Consider the following 18,459-nt stretch of genomic DNA (forward strand, 5'->3'; position numbering starts at 1 on the left):
TGTCAAGAAAATAAGCAGTTTTGAAGACGATGAAACACACTAACAAATCAAAACTGAGCTGACTAGTAAAAATCCACCAGTGCAGCTTTTCGATCTTCAGAACACATTTTCTGAGTTAGATGTACATTGTGAGATACAGGAAGTGTTCACAGTTTGTTATGATGAAGCTGATGAGCTGTCTTTATGTTACAGGATCTCTTTATCTCTGAGCCTGCTCTTCCCTGAGCTCAACAAGAAACTCTTCATCACCTCCAATAAGGTACAGTACTTTTGGACCTCTTTTTTTTCCTCCCTCCAGCCCTCAGGACTGTGATATTCATCCCTTTGTTAGCATTGTGAACTGGACTAGAGAGCCAGTGCTAATGAGACAATGGCCTGCTTGATGTTGTTGCTGGATATGCTGAAACTGCCAGGAGAATTAGCTAATAGGCTGCAGGAAGACAGCACGCCTTGACCTTGTCTAGATTGAACTATGATGGATCCTCAAGGCATTTCGACTGAACGCGGCTGTCAGACGGAACAAAAGCATGAAGCTGTGGGATGTCGAACTTGTCCTTTGTGCAGACTAATAAATCTCAGAGGGCTTTTGTTTGCTCAGGCCAAAAACTGAATCCAAATGGAAATGTCACTGTATGTAATGTTGAACAGTTTGAATGCAACATCAGTACAGTAAGTGTGCCAGTGCTGTGTTGGGTTGTTGCGTTGGAAGGGCATGTTTTGTCATGCAGACACATGCACAGTGTTGCTCTGCAGGCAACGTTGTGCATGTGAGTGGGGATGGAACATAGCCGCGATGCTCAGCATCATCGGTGTCCTCTGTGGGCTTCCCTGAGGTGCAACGCTGGACTCTTGATTTCACACTGGATTATTTTCATTTTGAGCACAAATCCATTTTGCAATGCCATCCATAGGAGCGAACGGTCGCTCAGAGAAGCATTGTGCTTCGGACTTGGCCTGCGATGGTTGCTGCCTGAAGAAAAAATTAAGCTGTATTTAAATGTTTAAGGGGGATTTTTTTTTTTAAGAAACTGCATAAGGAGAATGAGAAAGAGTCTTGGGAGGAGCTGCGTCTTGTTAAATTTCCATTGACGCTGGGGGTATCCTCCTTGATTTTTCTACTGAAAAAAAAAATCAATAGCCTTTCAGCAGCTGTTAGTGATCTTTTTTTTTTTTTTTTTTTTTTTTTTTGCTTCACTGAGCTGCTCGACGTTCGTACAACACAATGACTCATTCATCAGGGCAAACTGAAAGCGTCAAATGGTAAAAAGTTTAAAAGAAAAACTTTCTTTTTATTTATTTATTGTAGTTTCTTTTTAAACAAATGCTCTGCAAACATTGACTGGATCAATATTACCCAAAATAAAACTACATTACTGTAGGAGGGATTTCAAGGATTTTTACAATAACTGACACTGAAAAATCCCTGCATACATTTTAAGCCCAATCAAAAGCATTATCCGTATTCAAATGGAGTCACAACACAATCTGCATCATTAGAGTTAAAAGCCAACATGTTATATTTCACATATGTTTGAGTAAAGTCTACCTGGACTTAGCTTACAAATGCATTTTGTCGCAATGATTTGCATAACAAAACCGTCCTTCATTTACGTATTAGGACACTCAAAGTGAACACTTCAGGGTTTGCAGTCTCAACGGATTCCTCTTAATCGATCACCCAGATGTTCCACACTGTACTGCTAACTGCTGTTAATATTGTGCATATGTTAATGCTTTTTCAGCACCGTCATACATCACGTCCAATTACTGTTAATTAAAAACCAGTTTACATGGTGCTACGGAACAATGGGCTCGAGTTGCACTGACGACGTATGAATTCACTGTTTAGTGTTAAGTGTAGAAGTGCATATGCATAAAACATTTCACTTGAAATTGAATTCTTACTGCCACACAAACAAGCGAGCTAATTATGTAGCTTCTGTCTGTCTTAGATAACACGTGTATATTTATCTGGCCTTGTCGAAGCAGAGTACGACACAGAGACAGAGAGGGCAGAGTGTTTACAGTTATATGGCATAAGCGGCTGCTGTCACGTGTTTGCGCTTTCGAACCAAGTTGAATTTACTGTCAACATGCACAGTTTATCTTTTCACTCCTGCGCTTCAGAGTAATACCTTCACGGAGCACGGAGACAAGACGGCATCATGGAGCATTTGGTTAATTTCTTCGCAGCTTGAAACGTATTCATCATGAAATGCCAGAGAGACGCGCAGAGATTCCCCCGAAGCTGTGATCATGTTGCCTTCGTTCAGTCCACAATCAGTTTGTGCTTTTGTCTCCTGAGAGTCACACTGATGCATTTTCTCCATGATGAATTGTTGATGTTATCATGTCTTGCTTTCATATATCAAGGGAGACCGTTCTAATTCATCTTCAGCTCACAACAAAAACACTTCGTTTGGATTGTTGATCGCTCTAGTCATTGTTCAACAATCCACATGAATTGTTTGGCGCTTTGCTGATAAAGTCGGGCTATCGCTGTGATAGTCATCAGTAGAGTTGGAGGTAAAATAATAAATGGGGAGCAAAATTACTTGGTCATTATTCCCAGAGCTCAAGATTTGGTCTTCAAATTGCCTGTTTTGTCTAAGCGACTAAAAAAAAACAAATATATTCTGCAACATAAAAAAAAGCATTTTTGCTTGACGAATGAGTGATTCAGTGATAGTGGATTATCATTATCAACATCATTGCAGCACTATTACACCATTTAAGTCTCTGGAAACTGCTGGTAATATGGAAACAAATAGTACATTTTTGCGATTTATCATCATTAACACTCTCTTGTCAAAACTAAATAAATCTAGTCTAAATAGTCCCTGTTTACAATGTCAGCTTACCCTAAGATTTTCTATCAAATTTCTCCTTGCTTGATGTAAATGGTGACTGAGAAATCATGCATCTCACAGCACCGCACTGTGTACAGCAGAGCCAGGACCATGGCTGCAGTTCCGCAGGGGATTTCTCTCTCTCAGGAGAACATTTTGTTCCATTAATTTGCATAGAGGCATTGGTCTGGCTTTAATGAAGTTGCAGCTCAACTCCTCATGCAAGAAGCTTTTAATAAAACTCTCTTCTAGAATGTTAAATCTACTGTGGCCAAAAGAACGAAAGTGCTGACACTACTGCAAGAACTGTGTCTTAGACATAAAAAGCAATGCTTCGTTTGTTGCAGTAATTACTGGGCCACATACTGGAACACTGAGTCATTAGATATTGAAAGGCTCTTGCATGACTCGTTCTCTTGCGTCATTCGTCAGACTTCTGCTGGGAAAAGTGAAATAATGTCTGACTGGTGCTGCTACAAACTGGTTTATCACTCCAGTTGCTTAGGTGTAACATTGACAGTCCTGGTGGTAGAGATTGATGACTTCCACCTTTGAAGGTTGTTTGTAGTTTTGCTGGGGCAGATCTGACTAATTTTCTGGCTTAAGTAACTAAAAATATGCTGACACAGCGTTTTGTACATACTGCCTCAAAACAACAAAACAACAGTGTTGTGTTACCATAATATTGTGAGAGAGTTTACAGGCTTATTGCTGTCATTCTGCTCACATGCCACCATCTCTCTTTCCCCCTCTCCCCTGTGTGTTTGTGTGTGTGTGTGTGTGTGTGTGTGTGTGTGTGTGTGTGTGTGTGTGTGTGTGTGTGTGTGTGTGTGTGCGTGCGTGAGTGTGCTGTGTCCAGTTTGTGTAGGCATTGCATTAACATGGTTTAATCCTTTGGATGGCTTATTGGATCCAAATCCCTCTCAAAGCTTTTAAAGCTCCTGCCTTTTCATTTCTCTCTCTCTCTCTGTCTCTGTCTCACTCTCTCTGTCTCTCTCTCTCTCTGTCTCACTCTAGCTCTACCTATCCTTTCCATCAGACAGCGGAAGAAAAGGCAATGATACTGTACTTTCTATGTATTTTTCAAATCTGTCTTTGGTGTCAAAATGTCTTCACATTCCTACTTTAAGGTGCAATATGTAGGATTTAGGGTGATTTAACAAATTATATTTATAATTATGTTTTCATTAGTGTATAATCACCTAAAAGCAAGAGTCGTTGTGTTTTTGTTTAGGGCTACAGAGGGAGTGGGTCCTCTTCCACGCAGTCCGCCACATTTCTTCAGTGTCCCAGAACAGACAAAACAAACTCTGGCTCATGAGGGGTAGGGTGAGATGAGGGGGTGTTCATTTGCTTACAATTTTCAGTCTTTAAACCAAAGCTGATGCTTGCTAAGCCTAACCCGAACACCACCACCCCATTTTATATGTTGGCCGGTCCCTTTATGCCAGTCTTTTCTTTCTTTTTATTTCAGCGCATGGGTTGCAAACTGATTTCATGTGCAATACCAAAAATACTCCCCAACCCAAACCCACCACAGACATTTTACACAACTACAATTACAGTTATGACTTTGACTGCCTGACTACATTGACTAAACACCAATGGGCATCAGTTTTAATTAAGTTTAATTAAGTAATAGAGAATCGTACCTGCTATGGTCATTCTTTTGCATATAATAAACAAATAGAAATACACTTTATACATTTCTTCTTAACTCCTCTTACTGTTTTTCAGATGAAGTGTCTCTTTATTCCTAAAGTACATTACAATCAAGACTGACCATACCTCAAATTTAAAAATAAAATAATTAAGAACTAAACTAGAATACTGAAAATTTCTTTTTAACTCCTCTACACTCATCATCCAATTTGTGCAGTTGCAGTTTGCAATTTGTTGAATTTGCTGCTTCAGTATCAAAGAACATTTTCTCTGGCTTGTGAATTTGAACAATCACCATATACATAATACATACATGATACGTGTAACCCTTTTGTAAATCATAGTCTGTATTTTATGGTATATTTAAAAGATATAAGTGTATTTTAATGAGACATATCAATATACTGCATCAGGCTTAAATGCACACCCTTATTATTGAACAAAGTGGCAATGAAAGATTTATAAACTGAACCAAAGTCTCAGCTGTACGTTGTGTACCGTGCACTGTGCTTTCCTTTGGTCAAAATTTGTGTTGGACTTTGATTAAGACAAGACAAGATAACTTTATTTGTATAGCCCATTTTTACAAACAGTTTGTTTCAAAGGGCTTAACATAACATCAGCAACATCCTCTGCCCTTCGACCCTCACATCGACTAAAGACAAACTCCCAGAAAAACCTTTAACAGGAAAAAATGGACGAAACCTCAGGGTGAGCAACAGAGGAGGGATCCCTCATCCAGGACGGGCAGACGTGCAATGGATGTTGTACAGGCAGGAAAGCAGTTAACAACGATTAATAACATAATGGCTCAATGTCAAGCTGGACTGATGGTGTCTTGGTGGCTTGGAGCCTCAAAAGTGGACAATAGAGCTTTTTAGACCAAACAGTTCTTGTCTAGTACCTTTACGGGACAACACCAACATCAACAACAATTTAACGTTTTGTCCCATTTTTAAGGCGACCGTTACCAGCTGTTGTTTAAACAGCAAACGTTTCACATGGCAGTTGACGGTACTGCGGGAGTTCATATGTTAATCCAAGCAGCTTAATTTATATCTGGAACAATCACCATACGCTTACGTCACTCAAGGTTCCTCCTTTGCTGAGGGATTATTTACTTTGAAGCAGGAGCTGAAAAATGTTTCTTAAAACTGATTTGTGAGAACTACGACAATTCCTAGCTTTTGCAGTGCAAGAAAAATGGGCCCTCTTGGAAAAGAAATCCGTTCCTGCTGTCCAAAAACACCCTATGTAATCTCAAATCTCAATGTCCCCTGTTCGAGTCCATCGAGTCCCCCACCCCATCTATAAACTGCCATGATACATATATAACTAATAACTTTAGCCTGTCACTCTGTTTTCACTTTGGCAATGTCTGGAAGAAATTGGGGAAATTGGGGAATTGGGGAAAAAAATTGGGGATTGGGGATTGGGGAAAAAAAAAAAATCCAAAAGTTTAAAAGTTCTAACATGATTGAGAACATCTGCAGAATTTAACTCCATGATTATCCCGACTCTCAGCAGGAACAGCTTGTATGTCTGTGTGTTTACCCATGAAACCACGAGACCTCCTACATCTCACACATCCATCCATTTGTCTATGGAGGGATTGGAACAAAAATAGAAAAACATTTAACAGAGCAAAGAACTCTGTGTTGCTCATCTAACAGAGAAAATTAAATTCTCTTCCGCTCCTATCCCGCCCCCCCCCCTCGTTATTAGAAATGTCTGACTTGGCTGAAAGTGTTTCTCAGACAAAATGAATATCAGAGGAAAATGTGCGTATTATTAATATGTGGATTCTATTTTAATAACCTCACAGTCAATTACTGTAGGTCTTCAATATGCAGTATCATATGATGTAACCTAATTAATGTGACAGAGACAGATGCTTTAATTTCTCACAGATGATCTCATTCCAGATAATATTTGAAGAGAGAAAGTATATTGTAATATTACTGAAAGGTAATTGAGAAAAGAACCATTTCGACTTCCATGACGAAGCTGTGTCCTACCGTATGGTATATCACCAGTTTTCATTATTGCAAAAGCAACTGAGTGTTACTATATTACAGCTACTGAGAAATGTGATGAAACATTTAACTGCAAAAAAAATATGACTTGCTCATCAGTAATGTATTCCAGGTGCATCGTCAAATCCTGCAAATTATATGAGTGCACTGGTTTTCTAACTACCTAATTTTGTGTGGAAATAATTTCACAGGCCCTGATGAAGTTCTTGTGTGAAGGTCATTTTTTCACTCAAGTAATTTATTTATAAGCTCAGCCACAGTTGGTGACTTTTATGGATTCCCACAATATGGCTGCTCTACCTGTTATTTTTAGCACTGTTGAGCTGTGCAGTCATGATTGAATTTTAAGCTGTCTCATGTCGCAGCGGCCCTTGAAACCGCCTTCTCGTGCTCAACCCGATTACCTGGCAGGTGACCCCAGCACTGAAAACTGCATCTGATGCTCTTCACTCCCATCAAAGTTGTGGGTAACTGCTGTCCTCTCTGGGGTTTTTTCACATACATATGTCACTGCTGTTGCTTTGATACCTGACTTAGCCCCACCATGCATAATTCAACAGGGAGCAGGAGCTTTTGCTGCGTGTAATGACAGCGAGTTGTGGAGGAAAGCACCACAACTTAACATCTGAGAGCCTGTGACAGCAGTCTGTGTCATTTTCACCGACTGCTTCTCCTCTGTGAATCTCTTTTCATGATGTTTCACTCTTGAAAATACATCTCACTCCCTCATTCCCCGCTTCTTCTCTACTCAGTGCGGTAAATACTTGCCCCTCTTTTTCCTCTCTTCATATCTGTATTTGCCCCACCAATCTGTGAGGCCATCTGCTCCTGTGTCCTCAGCATCATGTCTTTCTGCAGTATCTTTGCTCCCTGAATCCATTTGACAAGATTAATAGAGTGAACCTCAGACAGATATAAGCTGCTCATTTTGATAGGGATCGCTGGGAAGAGATAAGTTCATTGCTGGTCATGAGCAGATGAGCAGGCTTTTTCCTTTTTTTTTCCCCACCTCAGTGATGAAGGCTCACCTGGCCAAAAAGGATTCAGACAAAGAGATATATTTATATATATCTTCAACCTATGTAATATAAAAGATAATTCTGAGAGGAAAGGTTCAATCATTCTGATATGACATTAGTTTGACATGTAGACATGATGCATAAAATCTGACCTCTTTTATGTTCCAGTGTCAGATCAGGTCACAGACGCATCGAAACCACCCAGCTGGCAGGATCAGTGTCACTGCCCTGAACTGTAGTCAGTTTAAAATGCCAGGTGGAATCCCACTGAAAGGGATGACTGGTTTGAGATCAGCTGTGGTTTATATAGAACATAAACAACATAAACAAAAATTAGGCTTCAGGCCTTTTAGAGTAGCTTATGTTAAACTGAATCGAAGAAATGCTACCAAGGAACTTCAGGGCATAAGTTGCGGTAAAGGCAAAACAAGAAAAACAGAAAATAGCAAATGTAGATGTTTTATTTAACCTTGACTATAAAATTTATATAGAATATATTAATGCAGACTGCAGGGCTTTTTATTCACAGTTTGAACATCTGTTTAAACATGGGAGAAAATGCTACTGTTCATACTGTAATGTCCTGTTTGATTTCAAAATTTACAGTCCATAACCACAACTGTTTGTGTTGTGAACCAGCAGGGGGCGCTCTAAAGATTCAATATGAGCTTGACCTATTGAATGTCCTATTGACCTATTAGTAAACTAAGTTTGTAATGTCTCACTGTTTGAAAATGGAGGATACTAGCCAGCAAAGCCATCCTGAGCAAACAGTCGAGCAGAGCAAAGTGTACAACCTTAACTGACTGCCTTCTCTTCGGCATAGACAGCTTCAGCAGCAATAATAACAGCACAGATAAGACAGCAGGATGCAAGGGTATGTGGTCCATTGGTATTGTTTTGGGAGGGAACTTTCAGGGAGGCTGAGATGAGGAGACTTCAGTTCTTTACATTCTGAAGTCACACCACCAAATCCTACACACTGGATTTCAGTACTTGGGTTAAAAAAGTAAATGTTTGATTTCTGGAGGAACATGTTGTTAGTGTTGTCAACAACATTACATTTTTTTTAAGGGGGTGGGCATTCAAATTCACTGAAATTTAAGTTAACCGTATACAATATATTAAAGTATTAAAGTTACTACTGCAGTGTAACTTTAACAGTAACTGATGTTATATTAGTGATGTTTTGGATCACCACACATTTTATCATTTCTTCAATTTATTCCAGTTCATTATATTTTAAGAAAATTTAATGAACTACCCAACTTGCCTGTACAGAAAAGAGAGGCTGCCTGCAACCTTCACCTCTGGCTTTAGCCACTGCCCCTAGTGACAAAGAGAGGAACTGCTGTAGTGAATGATGTCTTCTGCAGTGATCTGGTTTGGCTGCCACATGTGCTAACCTTTCACCATAAACTGATCTGTACTCCTTCAATCAAAAACATTAAAAGAGGTTTAAATGGGAAGGAAAAAGTGTTCTATACTCAGCACACCAAAATAGTCCAAGCCTGCTTTTCAAAAACTGCTGTAACATTTCAGTTGAGTTTTACCTGAAATATCTGACAGCAACATTTTCACACAGTGCCAGTTGCAAAGCTTTATGTAACACAATATTGAGTAAGCATCATTCAAGATGAGGGTGTTCGACTGAATGATTGCATGGCTGACCTGAATTTTGCTCTTTTCTTTTTGTCACTGAAAACACGCAGTGATAATAGACACACTAATTGATAGGCCACTGAGAGTCAGTAGTAATAATAATCTGCATCTGCATTATTTGAATGTGACCTGAGGTTGATTTAAATTGTTCTAATTTAAGCAAACAAGCTGATTCACAGTTGGAATATACAGTGCTGCTGCACACATGCCAGATGTAATTTGCCTGCCCACAGCTTTACTCATTAAGGCCTATGTTGTTGTTGTCTTCTAACTACTCAAGATGAAGCAACATCCAACTGGGATGCCTCAGCACTGGTTATACCCACCAGTTATGACCAGTTCAACCAAAGACTGATGGGTTTTTCCTTGTTTTAAAGGGAAAAAAAAGAAGTATGTGCCAAAACGTTTGTCTTTGCCGTTCTTTTAATCGTCTTTTGACCACTTGGACCTCGCAACCTTTTATGGGTGTCTGACCAGTCGTGTGAGCCCGTTTGAACACTGTCCTCTCTTTCTCTCTCTCTGCCGTGCTATTCTAAACAATAAAGTATGAATTCTCAGCTAAAATTCTGTTACCTCACACTCACAGCAAATGTCCTCCTCTGGGAGCGTGAAGATTTGACATTCGAACCCAGCACAAGCGCTTCTCGTGATATAATATACACCCTGTGGCCAAACCCGGCACCCAGGTAAACTACACACAGCAGCAATGTGATGATTCGTGCATGATGTTAACATTTCACAGTGGGTTTTTTTTTTTGTTGGGTGTTTACTCACCCAATTATAGTTTCTGCCCCTCCAGACACATTCTGTTCTTTCATTTTCTCCCACACATATCTTAACCTCTTCTCACCCTCCACTTGCCTTTTTCTTTTTTCAGCAAACCATTTTATCTTGTGTGCTAATTAATGAGGCTGCCCTCAATTAAAGCAGCAATTGGACCATATGGAAAAACCAAAGTGAGACACATCATAGAAACAGTTCCTTTATTATCCTCTTATGAAGACCTGTGACTGTTGGGGAAGCTTTGTTTTGGCCAAGATTTATACCCAATTTATTTATTGTAATAAGATTTCAAATTCTCTACTCTAGCTGACTGCAAAACTGCCATTCCTGTTGTAATGTTGTTTCTTGTTTTGTGAACGCATGTAAGTGCACCTGGTAAGCGTGATTGAAGAATGTTTCACACGCGACTCAGCTGCTGTTGTGAAAACAGAATCAAGGGCGGTAAGGTCTCAAACGCAACTTGTGGTTTTTGGACAACTTTCTAAAACATCCCGAAGGAAGAAAACCGAGTGGACACATGGAGAGAGAAACAGAAAGCTGGTGTGTGTGTGCGCGCATAAACCAGAGGGGAAAAACAGAAGTGAAGCGAGAAACAAGATGAACAGATTGAAGTTGTTTGTGAGTAATCATTAAAAGAACGAAGAGAATTTCAAGTTGAGAAAAAGAGATTGCAAATTATACACTGGATCATGACCGCAACTGAATACATCATGATATTTGATTTTTGGCAGGCTGCCCACCCCTAGGCATTGTTTTTGGTATGTAGGAGAAATGTTGCCTTTGAAAAACTTTATTTATGGAAAATTTTACCCATTTTGAAACATTGTTTAATTTTAATGGAGCTCATGAATTATTTATATATATTTTTATTTTAACTTTTGTGCGTAACATTATGTATTTTTTCTATGGCTGAAGGATACCAAACTAGCCCTTAAGTTGTTAAAATTTCATCGTTCACATTATGCATCAGGCTTTATGAGTAAAGAAATACAAAGCTTTCTGTTTGGCTGCTAGAAGACAAGAATGATGAAAAAGACTATTGTGGCCTGAAGGCCGTGGAGGCTTCTCCTTGGTATTTCCAGTACATTAATATGTGAATGTACAGGATACATACTGTACATGACATACAGTGATTCATGGAGCCTTGTTGCCACTTTTCCCCAAAACTGCACCATTACTTTAGCCAAGGACATCGATGACATGAAAGAAATGAATGAATATTATGATACTCAACAACAGATGAAATCATTTCACTTTCTTTGGTGCTGTGGAGCTGAATAACTGTAACCTCAGCTCCTTCTTAACAATGACAGAGCTTTACAGCTCTGCTCGAGAACAGTTTCCTGAAAAACAGCAGGCTGCTCACCTCCACAGCCCTTTAGGGAGGCAGGTTTTTACAGGCTTTTCTTCTTTTTAACGAGGATACAGGGACTGTGCAGGTAATGGGCTTTGTTCTGTGTCGGTAATTGAGAGGTGGAGAATAAAGTAGACCATATTAACGGTCTAGTCCTGAAGAATAGAATATAGCGACTTAGCAGTGATTAGCACGGCTCCAGATGTTAGCACATATAGTGCTCATTAGCACTCCCAGGGGGGAAGTGACATTAAGATATGGCAGTTAAAAGTCAGATGGGGAAGCAGTAGCCTGAAGGTTAGAGGAGGTTACGGTTACTCTACAGTAACTGGCAGGTTTGCCCCCCACAACTGTAACCCCCCACCTCCAGCTGTAGTCTAAATGTGCGAGTAACTGAGCTGCCAGATATTCCAGTTTACCTCCACAGGGACCAACAGAAAAAGGAAAAAGACGTAATACTGGGCAGCTAGTATGTTAGTTGGCATTAGTTGTATGGTTTTTATTCATTTTGTCAATTATTGTCCTTTCATACATATCAAAGGCGATTGCTGGCTTTGTGATAATTTAGTCTGACAACTGTGGGAGGGAGGTGGGACCGTATTTTCCCCATGCAGGAAAAGACTTGATCCCAGAAATATCTTGCTGTGAGGAGACAGCGCCACTCAAACTAAACTTAAGTTAACTGACAGGCGACTTTGTTGAAAACCTTCTATTTACTTCAAAATATGTCAATGCTTAGCTGAAAAATCTTACACAGTGGTTACCACTACCACTAACTGCACACAAGCAACATCAGAAATAAGAGAAGAGAAAGCTATAAAAAGCAGGAAAGCAAATTATACCTTCACTGCAGTAACTAGAATTCGCCTGTGAAGTCATTAAAGCCAAAGTACAGGGGCTAGTCCTAGGGTTTTATAATGTGCATTTGTAATACCACAGCATGTTAATATCCTCACCATGTATTATGCATTCCCACCTGTGTCACACAATGCATAGCTATGACAGCATTTTCCTCCCTTTCTTCCTCTGTGAATGAACACATAAGAAGCTGCTGGTTTGTGAATATGATTACCTGCACAAAGCAATCTTTTTAAGATGCCATGCACAATTAATCCTCCAGAGGGAATAAAGGATTTAGATTAAGCCTCCACAGCCGCCTTGCAGTGCTAACTTTAGCATTAGCAACATGTCACTTTTGCAGTGCTATTTTTAAGCAAAGGAGGACATGATTTGTACCACAAACTTCTGAAACAGTGTGCTAATGCCCAAGTTTGCACCCAGTTGAACTACATTGCCACTGAATACACAATTGTTCTGCAAATATAATCAGCAAGCACATTTTGCCAAAAGGTTGACAATGTGTTCCTGTGTCTGCCCTGAGGCTGCGGTTTGCAATAAAGCTAACACGCTAAAATGGTAAATAGACCCTGGGGGGGCTAGGAGGAGATGAGATTAAGGCCACGTCAACTGGCCACAACTCCAGCTTTGGCATCATCAATGCGTCACCACAGGATGTCCACATGTCAACCAATGTGCAAAGCTTTATTAAAACACTCCTGTCCAGATCATCCCACTAAGAGCTCCTCTCTTTGTTACTCTGTCACATGGACACACACACATCTAATCATGTTGTCAGCAGTACCAAACGAAGGTCACTGGGTCATTTTCCATTTTTGCAGTCTCAGTCCCCCACCAGTTTCTCTTCCTAGCTCTGCCGTTTCGGGCCCACTAATTTCTCATCATCATCTGGTGTCCTTCCCAGTGTAACTCTTTTCTCCATCTGTTATTTGCCTCACTTGTAGCACCATGTCCCACCCCTTCAGTAAGCTACAGTTGTCATTCTGGACCCATTAACATGGCACGCTTGAGCCTTTCCGGAACTGTGACGCGTGACTGCGTCTGGCTTAGCGTTTTGAACCACCTGCTGTCTGCTCCAAATCTAGGATAGGGGTTGGATGGATGTAAATGGTAATGATGTGGCGAATGATGGGGGATGTTAATGTGTGTGTCGATTTCCTTTGGTTGTATTCTTCTTTTCTCCGCCCCCCCCCCCCCCAGTCATAACTGACCATGACCTCCAGTGATCTGTTGCAAGGGAGTAGAGGAGCACATCTGGTGTTTGGATATGAGTGTGTGTGTGTGTGTGTGGATTGTTTGTAAGTTGAGCATCCCATCTGGACAGACAAAAAAGCATGACTGGAGCCTGGAGCTTGCAATGTGTGGGGACTGTGGCGCACTTCTGTAAAGATGTCCACATCTGTTTCTCTTCCTCACATATGCAGGAAAGTAAATAATACCACACATGCTAGCAGCACAAAGTTGGGTAACAGCTAATACTCATATCATGAAGCCCCCTTTTTCAAGTAAACCTTTCCTCTACTGTGTATTAGCATGCACTTGCAAAGCAGTTACAGCTTGTGACATACATTTCTTCTGCTGTTGAATGCATTACATGGGCCCCGGGCAGGTGTCCAACCCTGAGGAAAAGAACAGCAAAAATAGCATCCACACAAACACATGCATACTTGCACTCACACTCAAAACCAAGTGAACCATGGTTGATACTTGCTTTCAGTATGTTGAACAACCATCTTTCAGGATTTATTTTATTATTAATGTGCTTTGATGTCATCTAAATAATATGCTAAATATACTGTACATATTTATATACACATGTTAAACCCCACCCCAGAGAATCGATTGTTTAATCATAGCTTAGGAACTGTACCTAGTCGCAGCAAGTCAGTTAAGCTTTGCATCTCTCTGTATGCCAAAGGGGTGTGCTGCAGTGGGTGTTCTTTAACCCTCTGTGAAACTGAAAACACAAGCGCAAAACTGTAAGGGATGGATCAGTGGATGAACCGTTTTATGTGTCAATCTGCTCTTATGCAAGCAGCAAACATTAACATGTCCTGCTAACTAGCTTGTTACCTATAGCAGTAACTTAACCGCTGTGGGATTTTAGGACCATGTTATTTATTTTGTGGCGTTACACTTACAAGCTCCCTTTACATATAGCCCATTCACTGTTATATTTATTTTTATAGATATTATATTTATCCACTGTCTGTATGGGCTAATGTTAGCAGCTGTTTCCTGCTCTATTAGATTTTGGGTAAGCCTAAACTCCAGCAATGCAAGCCAGAGTTAGCCTATTTCAGACAGAAACACATTATTTAGTCTCCATCCTCAAAAGCCTTACTTTCAACATCGAAAATCAAACATTGCCACTGCTTTAAAATTCTAACAATAGAAAATTGCTGTCTTGCCTGTTTAAGTATGAGTTAAGCAGCCAATCAATCAATCAAGCCAATAAGCCTATGGGAGACTGACCTTAAATTACCTTATCATATTTAAGACTAACCGGCTTTACGCCATCATACAAGATTATTTCCATGTCCTCTACATGGATCATCAGCTGGTGAGGCAAACCAGTATGACTTTTGACCTGAGCTATGCACTTTTAGCCTCAGCTTCAGTATAACACGTGTGACCACCAAGTGCATATTTAAGGCATCTTTTTCATTTTAAAACATGTATGCTTTAAATATTAAGAGGTCAGCTGGGAACATTGTGTGCAATCAATTCATGGAGCTGATGTTAGCTTAATTTGACAGCTAGCTACAACTGCTGAAATCTACAAGCAAAGGCTATCATTTAGCTGGAACAATCAATGGTCAGGGGCTAAAAGTGAATCGTCTGCTGTGAGTTACCTATATGTCTGAAGACAGATTTTCCTCTGTGTGTCTACATATGGCAGACTGATCTGTCCAATCAATGAGTTATCTGTCAGTCTGTACAAAAATGTACAATGTACAAAACTGTGTGTGAACAGAAACTGGACAAAAACTAAAATACAACAGCTTATCACTTTGTTTCCCTCGGTCCAGACTAAATGAACCAAATTATATGTGAAATTACGCTAAGACTTATGACTGGTAAACTTGCTGCAATATTTGCTGAAAACTGCATATATGTCCTGTAAGAAACGAAAGCAAGCAATAACTAAGGGGAGTAGGCCTTAGCATGTGGTTACTTGCTTTGTGAAAGACTTATTTTTCAAAGCAGTTTTAGACTTTTGAGTTTTATAGATAAAAATGATGAGACTTGATCATAAGGATCTGAATTTTCCAAGAAAGAAGACAACATATTTCAGTAGTGAATAGTATTGCTGTGCATAAAGAGTGTATTTACCTGTGTGAAATATGTGAGCCAAGTCTGTTTATAATGAGCACCACATGGTCTTATTCTTTTTTTAATTGACTAAAAAAAAAACAACAGGGTGGATTTGGTGCAAATTTGTAAAGCAAAGCTTAGCTTTGACTGGGCTGTGTTTCAGCTGATCTTCAACAACAGTGAAGTCCAAATATAACCATGCTAACAAAAAGAAGAGCTGACACGTTCAAACAGACTCGGTGCTATTTTCAGTCCACTGTCAAAGTTATTTAGGGATGAAGGCTCACTCAGACATTGTTTTGAATTGCTGTTAATCTCTGGATTTTGTTCAGCGACACCCATTAATGATGAACATGGACCCTATCAGCATGGGTGCCAGGATGAGATGGTTTCCTGCATCCCACAGTCATTCTTCCCCCCTCCCCGAGACACACTGTGTACTTGGCACAGGAAGTGGTGCTATCACATTCTGTGTCACAGCCACGCAGTCGTATTAAATGTGAGAGGAGGACCAGCAGTCTGGGAAATATGAGTCAGGCTCAGGTTTAAAGAACTCTACAAAAGACATCATGTCAAGGTTGAACAGGGGCTTTAGACACTGCTTTTCTTATTCTTCCTCAAAGATAAATATAGAAATAAGTAAATAAGATGCAAGAATAGACTGCCAAGGTTGCCTAATTGTTCTGAGGGGGGCTTGCACAAACACACCTCCTACTGCTTTAGATGTCTCTTTCTTGAGAAGTCATCATCATCTTTGTGTGTGCAACAACATTCCTGATGATTTATCTGTCCTTTTTTGTTTGTTTTATTTTATCCTTCTTCATTCCTGCAACCTCTTTCCTGCTGCGTTTCTGCCTTTGCTTCCAGAAAGCATTTTGTTCCAGTGCATGAGACGGTCGAACAAAAGCCAGAATCAAATCAAGCTGACAAGATCAACTCAGCACAGCATGCTTTGGCAAAATATGGACACTTCTAGGAAAGTGAACGTGTTTTTTGTTTTATAAAATGTACTCTCCCTAAACATTTCTAGCCAGGTCTGCTGAGTTGATTCATTTAATATCAAAGTCTGTGAAAGGGATAGATGCACTGGAGTAAACAGTAGGCTAACCTATATTTGAGTGTTTTATGCCATTAGTGTGTATGTTTTTGATGCAAGAGATGTTGAAGCTCAGACAATAATAAATCATTTCAAAAGATAAATGAAGAAAGTTCAGTCCACCTTATGACTGACATCTGATAGCTATGAAGGCCCAGATGATTCATCTCAGTTTTAGACTAATGAAAACATTAACCTCTTTGTGTCCTGTACAGGAGCTTCTGTGCACATTATGTTCCTCCATGATTTTCCTTTGATTTGACAGCTAGCTGTCTGTCATGAGCAGCCGACAGTATGTTAAAACATAAAACATATTGAACTGGAAATTATACATGCAAACCTTGCTACACATCCTGTGATTCATCACAGTGGTTATGATGATTGAGTGTCACCTTTAAATTTAGATGATGATTGTCTGCAGGGGGTGCAGTCGCACTGTCGCCTCATAGCAAGAGGGTTCCAGGTTCGAATCCCGGTCTGGGCCCTTCTATGTGGAGTTTGCATCTTCTCCTGTGCCTGTGTGGGTTTTCTCTGGGTACTCCGGCTTCCTTCCATAATCCCAAAAACATGCAAATTAGGTTAATTGGCTACTCTACATTGCCCCTAGGTGTGAGTGTGAGAGTGTGTGGTTGCCTGTCTTTGTGTGGCAGCTCTACGATTGACTGGTCACCAGTCCAGGGTGAACCCCGTCTGAATGTAGTCAGCTGGGATAGGCTCCAGCCCCTCCACGACCCTGATGGATAAGTGATATAGAAAATGGATGGATGGATTGTCTGCAGGCAGGTGGTGTACATGAGTGAAGTAAACTTATAACTCCACATGCTCAAAGCAGTTTCAGGTCATGTATTCCAAACTTTTACAATAAGAAGTGCACATGCAGTAGCTTCTTTGCACTAATAGAGGTCATCCTCTTGAGCACCTAACATACATCTGCTGCAGATATTTGAATTTTGCAAACTATGCCTCAGTGTGTACCATGATGCTTGACTGGAAACTTTAACATAAGCTGATTAGGATTCTCATTACACCAGTGTGACTCATAGCATATATAATGTATGGCACATGTAGAATTATATAAGATTTCCTTTAAGCTATCTCTGCTCTTCAGCAGAAATTCACGGTGTGGTGGCAATAATGTAAATCACATTTCTCTTTTCTTTCATGCCTGTCCTTTCAAAATTAAGAAAGCGCATGAATTATCCAGGTGTTTTGAAGTCTACCGTCAGTGTTTGGTCATGTCAGTGGACTGGGAGCTTCCCTCTTCTGCGTAAAGCTGCTGTGGCAAAGATGTAAGCTTCTCAATTGGCTTGGGATTGGTTTGAGTGAGACGAGCTTATGTAATAATGTCAAAGTGGTTAAGCCCCACGGGCATCTTTAAAGAGCTTTCAGCAGCCACACAGGGAGAAAGACGCAGAAACGAGGAGGAGGGGAAGACGGAGGGGAAGAACTAGAGAACCATAGACAGTGGAAAGACCTTTTCCAGTGTGGAGTGGAGCAGAGGAAAAAGGTGAAGGGAAGACATCTCTTAAGGTCAAAGTGACATACAGTAGCAATCGGGACAGATACGACGAATGGTAAAGAGAGAAAGACGAGAAAGTCGGTGATCTAACACACCACCAAACACATAGCTCGAAGTCAGAGATGACTAAGCTGTATTTCCGTGGATTCACCAATGCCTGAGCACCTCTAAAGCCTCTGGCAGTGACACAGTAATGTTCCCACTCTTCAAAGGAATCTCCCAGTGCCTCTGTGATTTACATTAAAGAGGACTAATAGAGTCTCTGTAGTTATGGTTGACATATTCAATTCTACTTTGCATTTT

The 18,459-nt window shown here is 40.3% G+C and overlaps 1 protein-coding gene across 4 annotated transcripts in view; it reads left to right on the top strand.

Moving 5' to 3' along the window:
• Positions 1–18,459, top strand: part of dlgap4b (discs, large (Drosophila) homolog-associated protein 4b) — a 98,020-nt gene that overhangs the window by 28,672 nt on the left and 50,889 nt on the right. For all 4 annotated transcript variants that reach the window (XM_046384322.1, XM_046384319.1, XM_046384321.1 and 1 more), the window contains exon 2: positions 193–259. The gene's annotated coding sequence lies outside the window, so the exon portion shown is untranslated. The remainder of the gene's footprint in view (positions 1–192; positions 260–18,459) is intronic.

The sequence above is a fragment of the Scatophagus argus genome, chromosome 3 (genome assembly GCF_020382885.2).
Source record: "Scatophagus argus isolate fScaArg1 chromosome 3, fScaArg1.pri, whole genome shotgun sequence".
Taxonomy (NCBI): Eukaryota; Metazoa; Chordata; class Actinopteri; family Scatophagidae; genus Scatophagus; species Scatophagus argus.